Source organism: Rhinopithecus bieti, unplaced genomic scaffold, assembly GCF_001698545.2.
Source record: "Rhinopithecus bieti isolate Rb0 unplaced genomic scaffold, ASM169854v2 scaffold_5478, whole genome shotgun sequence".
Taxonomy (NCBI): Eukaryota; Metazoa; Chordata; class Mammalia; order Primates; family Cercopithecidae; genus Rhinopithecus; species Rhinopithecus bieti.
Genome location: NW_016805008.1, coordinates 814,907 through 824,553, shown reverse-complemented (window position 1 = coordinate 824,553; position 9,647 = coordinate 814,907). Strand labels below are relative to the sequence as shown.

The 9,647-nt window shown below is 38.9% G+C and overlaps 1 protein-coding gene across 9 annotated transcripts in view; it reads right to left on the bottom strand.

Moving 5' to 3' along the window:
* The window catches only part of BBX (BBX high mobility group box domain containing), a 273,350-nt gene that overhangs the window by 235,369 nt on the left and 28,334 nt on the right, over window positions 1-9,647 (bottom strand). The window lies entirely within an intron of this gene.

The following is a 9,647-nucleotide window of genomic DNA, read 5'->3' as shown; positions in this document are numbered from 1 at the left end:
AAATCATTTAATTACTTTTTTTTTTTTTTTTGAAAAAAAAAAAAGACAGGGGATAAAAGGTCAAGATACCACCTAGGAGGAACTGAGAAGACACATGTTTGCTTTCACCCATCCCAGAGGTTTGTTATTTTCTTTTTTTCCATGTTTCTCATTATTTTCCCTACACTGAATTAGAAAGCAGTAAGGCTTTTAACTTTCTTTCAATTTAATATGCAAAATTTAACTTCAGTATGCATTTGGAGGGCATGTGAGTCGATGGGAAAAAAAACTGAACAAGAGATTAAGAGACCAAGATTTCTAATCCTGGCCCAGTGTAGTAACTCACACCCACAATCCCAGCACTTTGGGAGACCAAGATGGGTGGATTGCTTGAGCTCAGAAGTTCGAGATCAGCCTGGGCAACATAGCAAAACCTCGTCTCTAAAAAAAATACAAACATTAGGCAGGCATGATGTTGTGTGGCTGTGGTCCCAGCTACTTGGGAGGCTGAGAGTTGGGAGGATAAGTTGAGTCTGGGAGGTCGAGGCTGCAGTGAGCTGAGATCATGCCACTTCACTCCAGCCTGGGTGACTGAGCAAGAATCTGTTTCAAAAAAAAAAGAATTCTAATCCTAATGACACTGACTCGCTCTTACTATTTCCAACCTTGGCAATTTTATTATCAGCCCTTTTAGCTTTCAATGATTGCCTCTACAATGAAGTTTCTCTAAATCTACATATTCATCCCTGAGTTTCAGTTCAGCATTTTCCATCTACTTGCTTGACATCTTCACATGGGATGCCTCTTGCCTAACTGCATGCTCCTGAACTGCAATTTCTCTACACACTCTCATCACCCTCCACCTCAGAAGCTGTATCTATTATATCTGTAAAAGGACCAGCATCCCCTTAAGTAGCTAGCACCTGCAATGGCTCCCTCTCCTTCAGTCCCCCAACTTCTGTACTGCTTCTTTCTGTAGTATCTTTTCAATCTATTTCTTTTCCAGTTTAATTGCCTCAGCTGAGAGCAGGTCCCAGTTTATCCTACACATTGATTGCTTCCAGACTTGTCTCCCTCTTATCTGATCCAGTTTCTTTTCCTGAAATTTTCCCTATTCATCTGTTGTCACATTAATCTTTCTAAAGTATACTCTGATTATGTCACTTCCCAGTTTAAAAATCTTCACTTGTCTGGCATCTAGGGATATCCACTACTTGGCCTCAAACCAATGCTGAACAACTTTTCTCCCAGAACTCTCTCTGATAAGCCAAATCGAAGCCAAACAGAATAACCAACTTTCTTACACACAAACCACACTTGCATGCCACTATGCCTTTTCTCAGGCTATTCCTTCTGCCTAAAAAGCCTCTCACATAAATTTTTACATGAACTATTACTTCAAAGCAAAATCAAATGACACCCCTTCCATGTTAACTTCTTTGTTTTCACCCCAGTCAGAAGCAACTCCCTCTTCTCAATCATCTCTTGTTCAGTTACGCCCATGCTGTTATTGCTACTGTCGTTCTGACTACTGCACATAGTATAGCTAATGGTTAGAAAGATAGACTTTGGTGCTAGACTGCTTGAGTTCAAACCCCACTACTAGCTGTGGAACTTTAAGCTAGTTAAATAACTTCCTGTAACTCAGCGTAATGTCCCATCTAGACCCCCTTTACGTGGCTGGCATACCCACTGCCCAGATGCTGTGGTTGCTGGACGCTATCAGCTCACAGCTGCCTGAGAGCCAACTTGCCCAAAGAATCTGGGAAATTATGTCCCTCTCTCACTGTCTGTCAACTAGGACAGCCCCTGACACCCATACTTGATTAATATGGAGTATCAAGATAGCCCTCTGTTTTTTGTTTGTTTGTTTGTTTTTGAGACAGAGTCTCACTCTGTCGCCCGGGCTGAAGTATAGTGGTATGATCTTGGCTCACTGCAACCTCCACCTCCCAGATTCAAGCGATTCTCCTGCCTCAGCCTCCCATGTAGCTGAGATTACAGGTGCAAGCCACCATAACTGGCTAATTTTTGTATTTCTTAGTAGAAACGGGGTTTCTCCACGTTGGCCAGGTTGGTCTCGAACTCCTGACCTCAGGTGACCCACCCACCAGCCTCAGCCTCCCAAAGTGCTGGGATTACAGGCATGAGTCATTGTGCCCGGCCAACATAGCCCTCTTTCTTAATGACAACTCTAAAGTGCCACTCACACTCCAAAGCTCCCTGAAGTATCCGGCTGAAGCTTGATTTTAGCAGAACCCACATCTTTGCCTGGCTTCTTCCTCTAACCCAGTAGGTTCTCAAATTTTGGCACCATTAGAAGCACCTAGAAGACTTATTAAACCACAGACTGCAGCCAAGCCCCCGAGTTTCTGATTTAGGATTCTGGAGACCTGGGTAGAGGTATTTCTACAAGGTGATGCTGACCCAGCTAGTCCAGGGACCGCTGCCCTCCCCATCCTGCTTTCCTCCCTTGCTAATATTAGTAAACATTCCTTGACCATAGGAGTCTATCTATCCCATACCCAACTTTGTATCTCCTTTATTACTTAACACTAACAACTGAAATCAATCTATTGAGCTTAAGGTATGCATTGTACTTCATACAATAACTAAAACTTGGTCCCTACTGAAACAGAGCTTTAATATCTACTCCCTGAAAGATTGTGGAGGAAAATAAGGTACAAACACTAAGAGTTGCTGCAGGTAATGTTCAAGAAATAATTCAAGAAATGGGAATGAAAGCCGGGAACAGGTCATCAGTGGAGTTTCTGGAGGGTGAGTACTGGAAAGTATCAAATGTTCTCCTGGAAAGAATATTAAAGGAGTTAAATAGTAGATCACACGTATGTGAATAAGACCTTACTATAAAATAGATTACCAGCAAAAACAATGAATGTGACTGACTCTTTAATTTCCTGATCACAGATCTAGGGTTTGATTTGATAAACTGTTTGCAATTAGAGAAACAGGAATTTCTGGTGTTTCAGTCAATAATGGTCATTAGCCAATTTCTCTAACTAATGTTAGGCTTTAGCTAAAGAAAGTCCATTATGATGTCTAATCATTTTGCACAGCTATCTTGGTGATGAAGGCCACACTTCTTGAAATGGAATAATCATGCCATTGTCCACTGCCATCATTCCTCAAGAATACAGTGTGGTATATCAAGCAGAAGCCACAAAATGAAAAAGAGAAAATATTCCTAAGACATCAATTTTCTTGATGGAAAATAATTTCAAACACTATTTCTATGTTAAAATATGTAGTATATACTTAATAGGTATGTGAATTATACCAATGTATGCTTTTGCTAATACTCAAACTATATACGGAACTTAAGACCCATGCATTTCACTGTATGTCAGTTTTAACTCAATTTTTTAAAAAATCAAAAATCAAAAGAAGGTATACCTTATGGAATACAATATAATATTCACATGGACTTTTAAGATAAAGCATTCTAGAAACTTCAACAAACCTGAGCTCTGGCAACAAAATTTGGGCTATGACCCCTGACTTCATAAGAATATAATAGTTTACTTCCCTCCGCCACTCAGGTACTTTAGTAGAAAAATGCATGACGTAGCACACTAAGAAACCCAAAGATCCCTCTGATTCTAGCTTCCAGGTTAATTTAAGAGGTAGTTCCAGAATCTATCCAAAGATGCTTGGTTCCTGAAAGTTTCCCAACATCTTCTTTGGAAATTTTATGTAAACTGAGCCTTTTCTGGAAACGTATAATGGGTAACCTGGTAGGATTAATACTTAAAGGTAGTCTGTGCCTTAACACACATTTCCTAAAGCAATCTCCTCATAAAAAATAAATATCAGAAAATCAGCACAACCACAATGACCCCAGTGGAACAGCCTCATGGGTTCTGTTAATTAAAGGAATAACTGCAGAAAGGTACCAGGTACTTAAAAAGCTGCATAACACCCAGCATTTACATGTAATACTTCCCTGCAGGGAGAAGGGCTCTCAAAGTTTGCTTGGCAAAATGGTTCTGACTCAAGGCCAGCATCTAAACAGCATCTAATTCAAAAAAATAAATAAATAAATAAAATACACGCATATCAAAATTATGAATCTAGTATGAGCCATTTTTATATATACTAATAAATACATAAACCTGTTCAATAAACAGCTACTGAATCACAGTGTTAAACAGGCATTGGAGTCTATTAGTCAGTAATTTTCTAAAAGAAAGGCAAAGTCCTAGTGTCTTGGAAGAACCTGACAGGACAGCAGCAGAGTGATATAATATCAGAGTCCATGAACCAAAAGAGTTGAGCACATCCCTGAGCCACAGAGGTCAGTGGGCAGAGGGACTTCCTGTGGAAGAACACGGCTTTCTCAACGCTGACATCAACCTCACAAGATTAGGGATAAACTTCAAAGCCTCCTACTTGCCATAATGCCCCATTATGTTTCCATCACAAACAAATGTATTCAAATTATATTTTTGCAGAAATATGTATTTTCTATTATCTTTTCTGGGGACAACAGTTTATAACAGTTCTGCCCTAATATTTAGGAAAGCCATGAATCACAAGGGGAGGACTATTCATACAGAAATTTTTAGGACCCTAAGAAATTACTACTTGTTCAGATTCACCAGACTTTGAGTGATTAATCCTTTGATGCTTCATCTATGATTTCACAGGATGAAACCAGAGATGCTCTCAGCATTCAAGAAGAGAATCTTCTTCAATGGCAGCTTTCCATCCCAGCAGTGTTACAAATGCCTTTCCTTGGGGCTTAATTCACATCTTTCTAACTGAGAGATACATAATTGTATTTTCAGAACATGAACACCACATTCTTAAACACGAGTGGGATAGTAGTTTTGGTTCCGGTTCTGCTTTCTGATGAGTAACTTTTTTGTTTGACCTTCATGATCCTAACGGTAATGTGATCATAGAAGTCTATGTCTTCCTGAAAAGTTAACAAGCATTCTCCAAGCTTTGTCTGGGTCTTAATGACCCAATTGCTGAATTACTTGGCCCTTTGTATATTACCTCCCCTTTGCTAAAATGCCCTACAAATTCCTTTGTGAGATAGGTACACAGAAAATCTTAAATCAAGGAACCAACACAAGAAAAGTATTCCAACTGTTCTATATTGTTTACCCAAAGAATCCTGTTCTCACCCCATCTACTCAAAAGTACATGCAAACAGAGAGAAGATAGGAGGTGGGAAACTGCGCAACTATACCTCAAATAGGAGCTTTGGTTTATCAGAAACAAATATCAATACTATGTAAACAAAGTAGAAACATATGTATTTTTGCTGCTGTTGTTGTTGTTGTTTTTTTTTTTTTTTTTTTTGAGACAGAGTTTCGCTCTTGTTGCCCAGGCTGGAGTGCAATGCCATGATCTCGGCTCACTGCAACCTCTGCCTCCCAGGTTCAAGCAATTCTCCTGCCTCAGCCTCCCGAGTAGCTGGAATCACAGGCATGTGCCACCACACCTGGCTAATTTTGTATTTTTAGTAGAAATGGGGCTTCTCCATGTTGGTCAGGCTAGTCTTGAACTCCCAACCTCAGGTGATCTGCCTGCCTCAGCCTCCCAAAGTGCTGGGATTACAGGCGTGAGCCACCATGCCTTTATCAATCTTTTAAAATGTCATTGATAAATTAATGACTCAGGACACAATTAAGAATTCTCTTTTTCTTTTCTTTTGAGACAGGGTCTCACCCTGTCACTCAGGCTGGAATGCAATAGCATGATCTTTCTAGAAATCTAGAAAATAAGTACTCACGAATTAAAGATCTAAAGAAACCTAGATAGAATAAATTAAAGAATTAATAAAATATGCATAAGTTAAGCTCCGCAAGTAACCATACCTTTTGGTTACTTTGTATATTAAAATTTGTATATCACCCTCCCTTTGCTAAAAGGCCCTTGGAAATCCACATATTCCTTTGTGAGCTAGGTACATATAAAATCTTAAACCAAGGGAACAACATAAGAAAAGTATTCCAACTATTCTATAATGTGTTTCAAAAAATAAGTGAAATGACATCAGTCTATTTACAATTTCTTGGGTACCAGGTCGGTCATTAAAAACAGACCATTTTACACATAGAAAATGTGAGTGAAAAAGACCAATTTATTTTCCACAAGTAACAGCCAAAAAGGGTTTTTTAATTAAGAATGACTAATTCCCTAAATTCGTAATCAATAATCCCTCACCACTATCTGTTTTATTCCTTCATCTTCAACTTCTGTTCTCCAGTAAAGGGGCAGCCTTCCCCATATCTGGCACTCCTGGGTTTAGATCCCAAATCCCTTCACCTTCTCTACATGCGTATTCGATTTCCTATCAACATTTGATGTGTATCATAATCAACTGCAGGAATTGTGAAAAACATACATTCTTGGATCCCACTCTCAATTTCTTATTTGTTCAGGAATAGACAAATTCAGGGTAATTAACTGCCTATCTGGAGAATCCAGAAGAAAAAAATAAAAAACATAACAAACCTAAAATACTACCATCTTCCTGAAACATAGTCCACCATTGTTAGAAATCTAGAAAATAAGTACTCAGGATTTAAAGATCTAATAACACTAGGCAGAATAAATTAAAAAATTAATAAAATATGCATAAGTTGAACTGGGTAAGTAACCATACCTTTTGTGTAAAATTAATACTGTTTCAAAAGACAAGTGAGATAGTAATCAGAAATCACAGCTAGACCTCAAGTCCTCAGTGACCTCTTCATCTACCCTTCTTCTTTAGCGAATGATACAGCATCTTTCGGTTGCTGACTTGGATTCTCCTACCAGCTACAGTTTTCTTGTCCTCACCTCAGTTTCTAAAATCTACCTCTCCTGTTAGGCCCCAGGTCCTTCCTGCCACATACTGCCCTCATAGACACAGTTCTCATACATCCAATCTGTCCTTTAGCCCATACATTAAAAAGTCAGGGCTTAGATTTTAGCAATAATTACTTGGGAGCAGGAGAGAAAGTAGCAGTATGGTAACTGACTTAGCCTCTAGAGTTAGAATGACCAGAACTCAAATCCTGAAGCATAGAAATAGCTACATGGATAGATTTTTTTTTTTTTTTTTTTAAGACGGAGTCTTGCTCTGTCGCCCAGGCTGGAGTGCAGTGGCCGGATCTCAGCTCACTGCAAGCTCCGCCTCCCGGGTTCACGCCATTCTCCTGCCTCAGCCTCCCGAGTAGCTGGGACTACAGGCGCCCGCCACCACGCCTGGCTAGTTTTTTGTGTCTTTTTTTTTTTTTCAGTAGAGACGGGGTTCCACTGTGTTAGCCAGGATGGTCTCGATCTCCTGACCTCGTGATCCGCCTGTCTCGGCCTCCCAAAGTGCTAGGATTACAGGCGTGAGCCACCACGCCTGGCCGCATGGATAGATATTTAACCACCTGGAGTCTTAGGTTCTTCATAGATAAAATGGTAAACAATAATGTCTATCTCTTAGTCTTATTTGTAAAGATTAAATAAGATGGTTTAAAATATCTATCACATTGTCTGGTACATCATGTTCCATAATCAGTAGTAATTATTATTGTGAATACAGAAGATTTTATGAAAACAGTATAATGCAATGAGAATGTTCATCATTCGTTTTAATGGGATGCCTAAATACCAAATAAGCCAAGCTTTTCACTACTGACCAATCCATTCAAACTCAGCAAATTTGGCAGATCCTTAGCAACCTGAGATCACTGTTAATATCAAAATAAAATTTTTGAAATCAATGTTTTTCTTTATGAAGTCAAAAGAAGTATAGCATTTAAAGGGTGGGTAAAATTAGGTCTTCACTACCTCAGTGAAAATGACTAAAAGTGGCTTTGATCTATAAATCCCTATATAATTGGAACTGCAATGTCCTTAGAGATTGCATATCTCCCTGCCTCTCAACACAGATGTTAAGACTAGCTGAAATATACCTGTTCTTCAGACCTGAAACAACGAAATTATGAAGAAACCAGATTAGAATTTGTCATGTTACTTCAAAAGAAATAACCTTTAGTTGGGAGAGGAGAAGTGGGGATGAATCCAATTGTGTTTAATTTTTTAAGCACTTTTACTGATTTTTAAAACACAATTTTACTTTCAACAATGATTTAGAGGACAGTCACTTGATTTCACACTTTTCTGTCTGTAATAATGCAATAAAACCTGTATGTTCCAAGTCCCTAATGCCTATTTTCCCTACCATAGAGAAAGTTCAGGGGGGTACCTATTTTTATTTACTTCATATTCCCAGGCCTTAATACCATGCCTAGGTTTCTGGGGTTATCCATTTAAGAGTGTACTTTTGAATACATTAGGAATTTTTTCAGTTGCTTCTCTAACATGAGCAAAGGATCAGAGCAATCCTTTTCTTTTCTTTTCTTTTTTTTTAAATGAAACAGGGTCTCTTCTGTTGCCCAGGCTGGAGTGCAGTGGCATGATCACGGCTCACTGCAGCCTCGACTTCCTGGGCTCAAGTGATCCTCCCACGTCAGCCTCCCAGGTAGCTGGGACTACAGGTGTGGGCCACCATGCCTGGCTAGCTTTTTGTATTTTTTAGTATAGACGGGGTTTTGACATGTTGTCCGGGTTGGTCTTGAACTCCTAGGCTCAAGAGATCCGCCTGCCACAGCCTCCCAAAGTGCTGGGATTACAGGGGTGAACCAGTGCACCCAGGCCCAGGAGCAATCCTTTAACACTCTACTATCTCTCACAGCTGAAACAAATCCAGCAATTATTTATTGGGGAATCTTCCATGTGCCATGTACCCTGTTCAGAAAAGTTCAATGTTCTGCAACTAAAGTAAACATGGGGCTTTTTTCAGCCTCTTACATGAAAAAAAGAAACTAGTCTGGAACTTGTGAAGAATACTAAATAAACTGAATTTTAAAATATTTCAATTTGTCAATGTTTATGAGCGGCTCTTTCCCATGTGGCCTTAACAGGGCACAGAGTCATAGGGAATTACTCCCACAGGGATGTTTCTGATCACTCCAGGACAGCCTCTTATTTACAAATGAGAAAACTAAGGCCTGTTGAAATAGGGTATCTGGCATAGGATACTCACATCAGTAGTGTAAAAGCCAGGGTTGAAATCTGGTTTTATAATTTTCAGGACTATATTCCCTTACACACAGATCTATTAATGAGGTCAGTGATGCTAGAAAGAAAGGATCATGCATATTACATTTTTATATTGCCTCTTCTTACAGTCATACATTTATGCCAGATGTGAAAGCAAAAGCTGATATGGTTTTTTGGAAGAATGCTTTTCCCAACAAAAATGCATCGTATTAACAAAACTTAAACAGCATCACTATTGTAAATGTTTCTTTAAAAGAAGAAAAAGATCACTGAAATGCTTTCTTGGAAACCACTTCATAAAACTGATGATCATAAAGAATTCTCACACAGAAATCAACAAAGTGTTATCACTGGGCTCATTAGTAATCCAAGATGCAGCATCAAATAATTAACTAACATGTGGCTACTTCTGTATTTCCTCTCTCCTTTCCTGGTATGTATGTGTTTGTATGTGAGTATTTATAACACAGAATACACAAACGACCCAAAAGAACTATAAAAGTATATTTACAGTGTATAAAAATTGAACTGTGCTGTAAATTACCTGTTGATATAATAACTTTACTTAACTTTTTTTTTTTTTGCCTTCATAA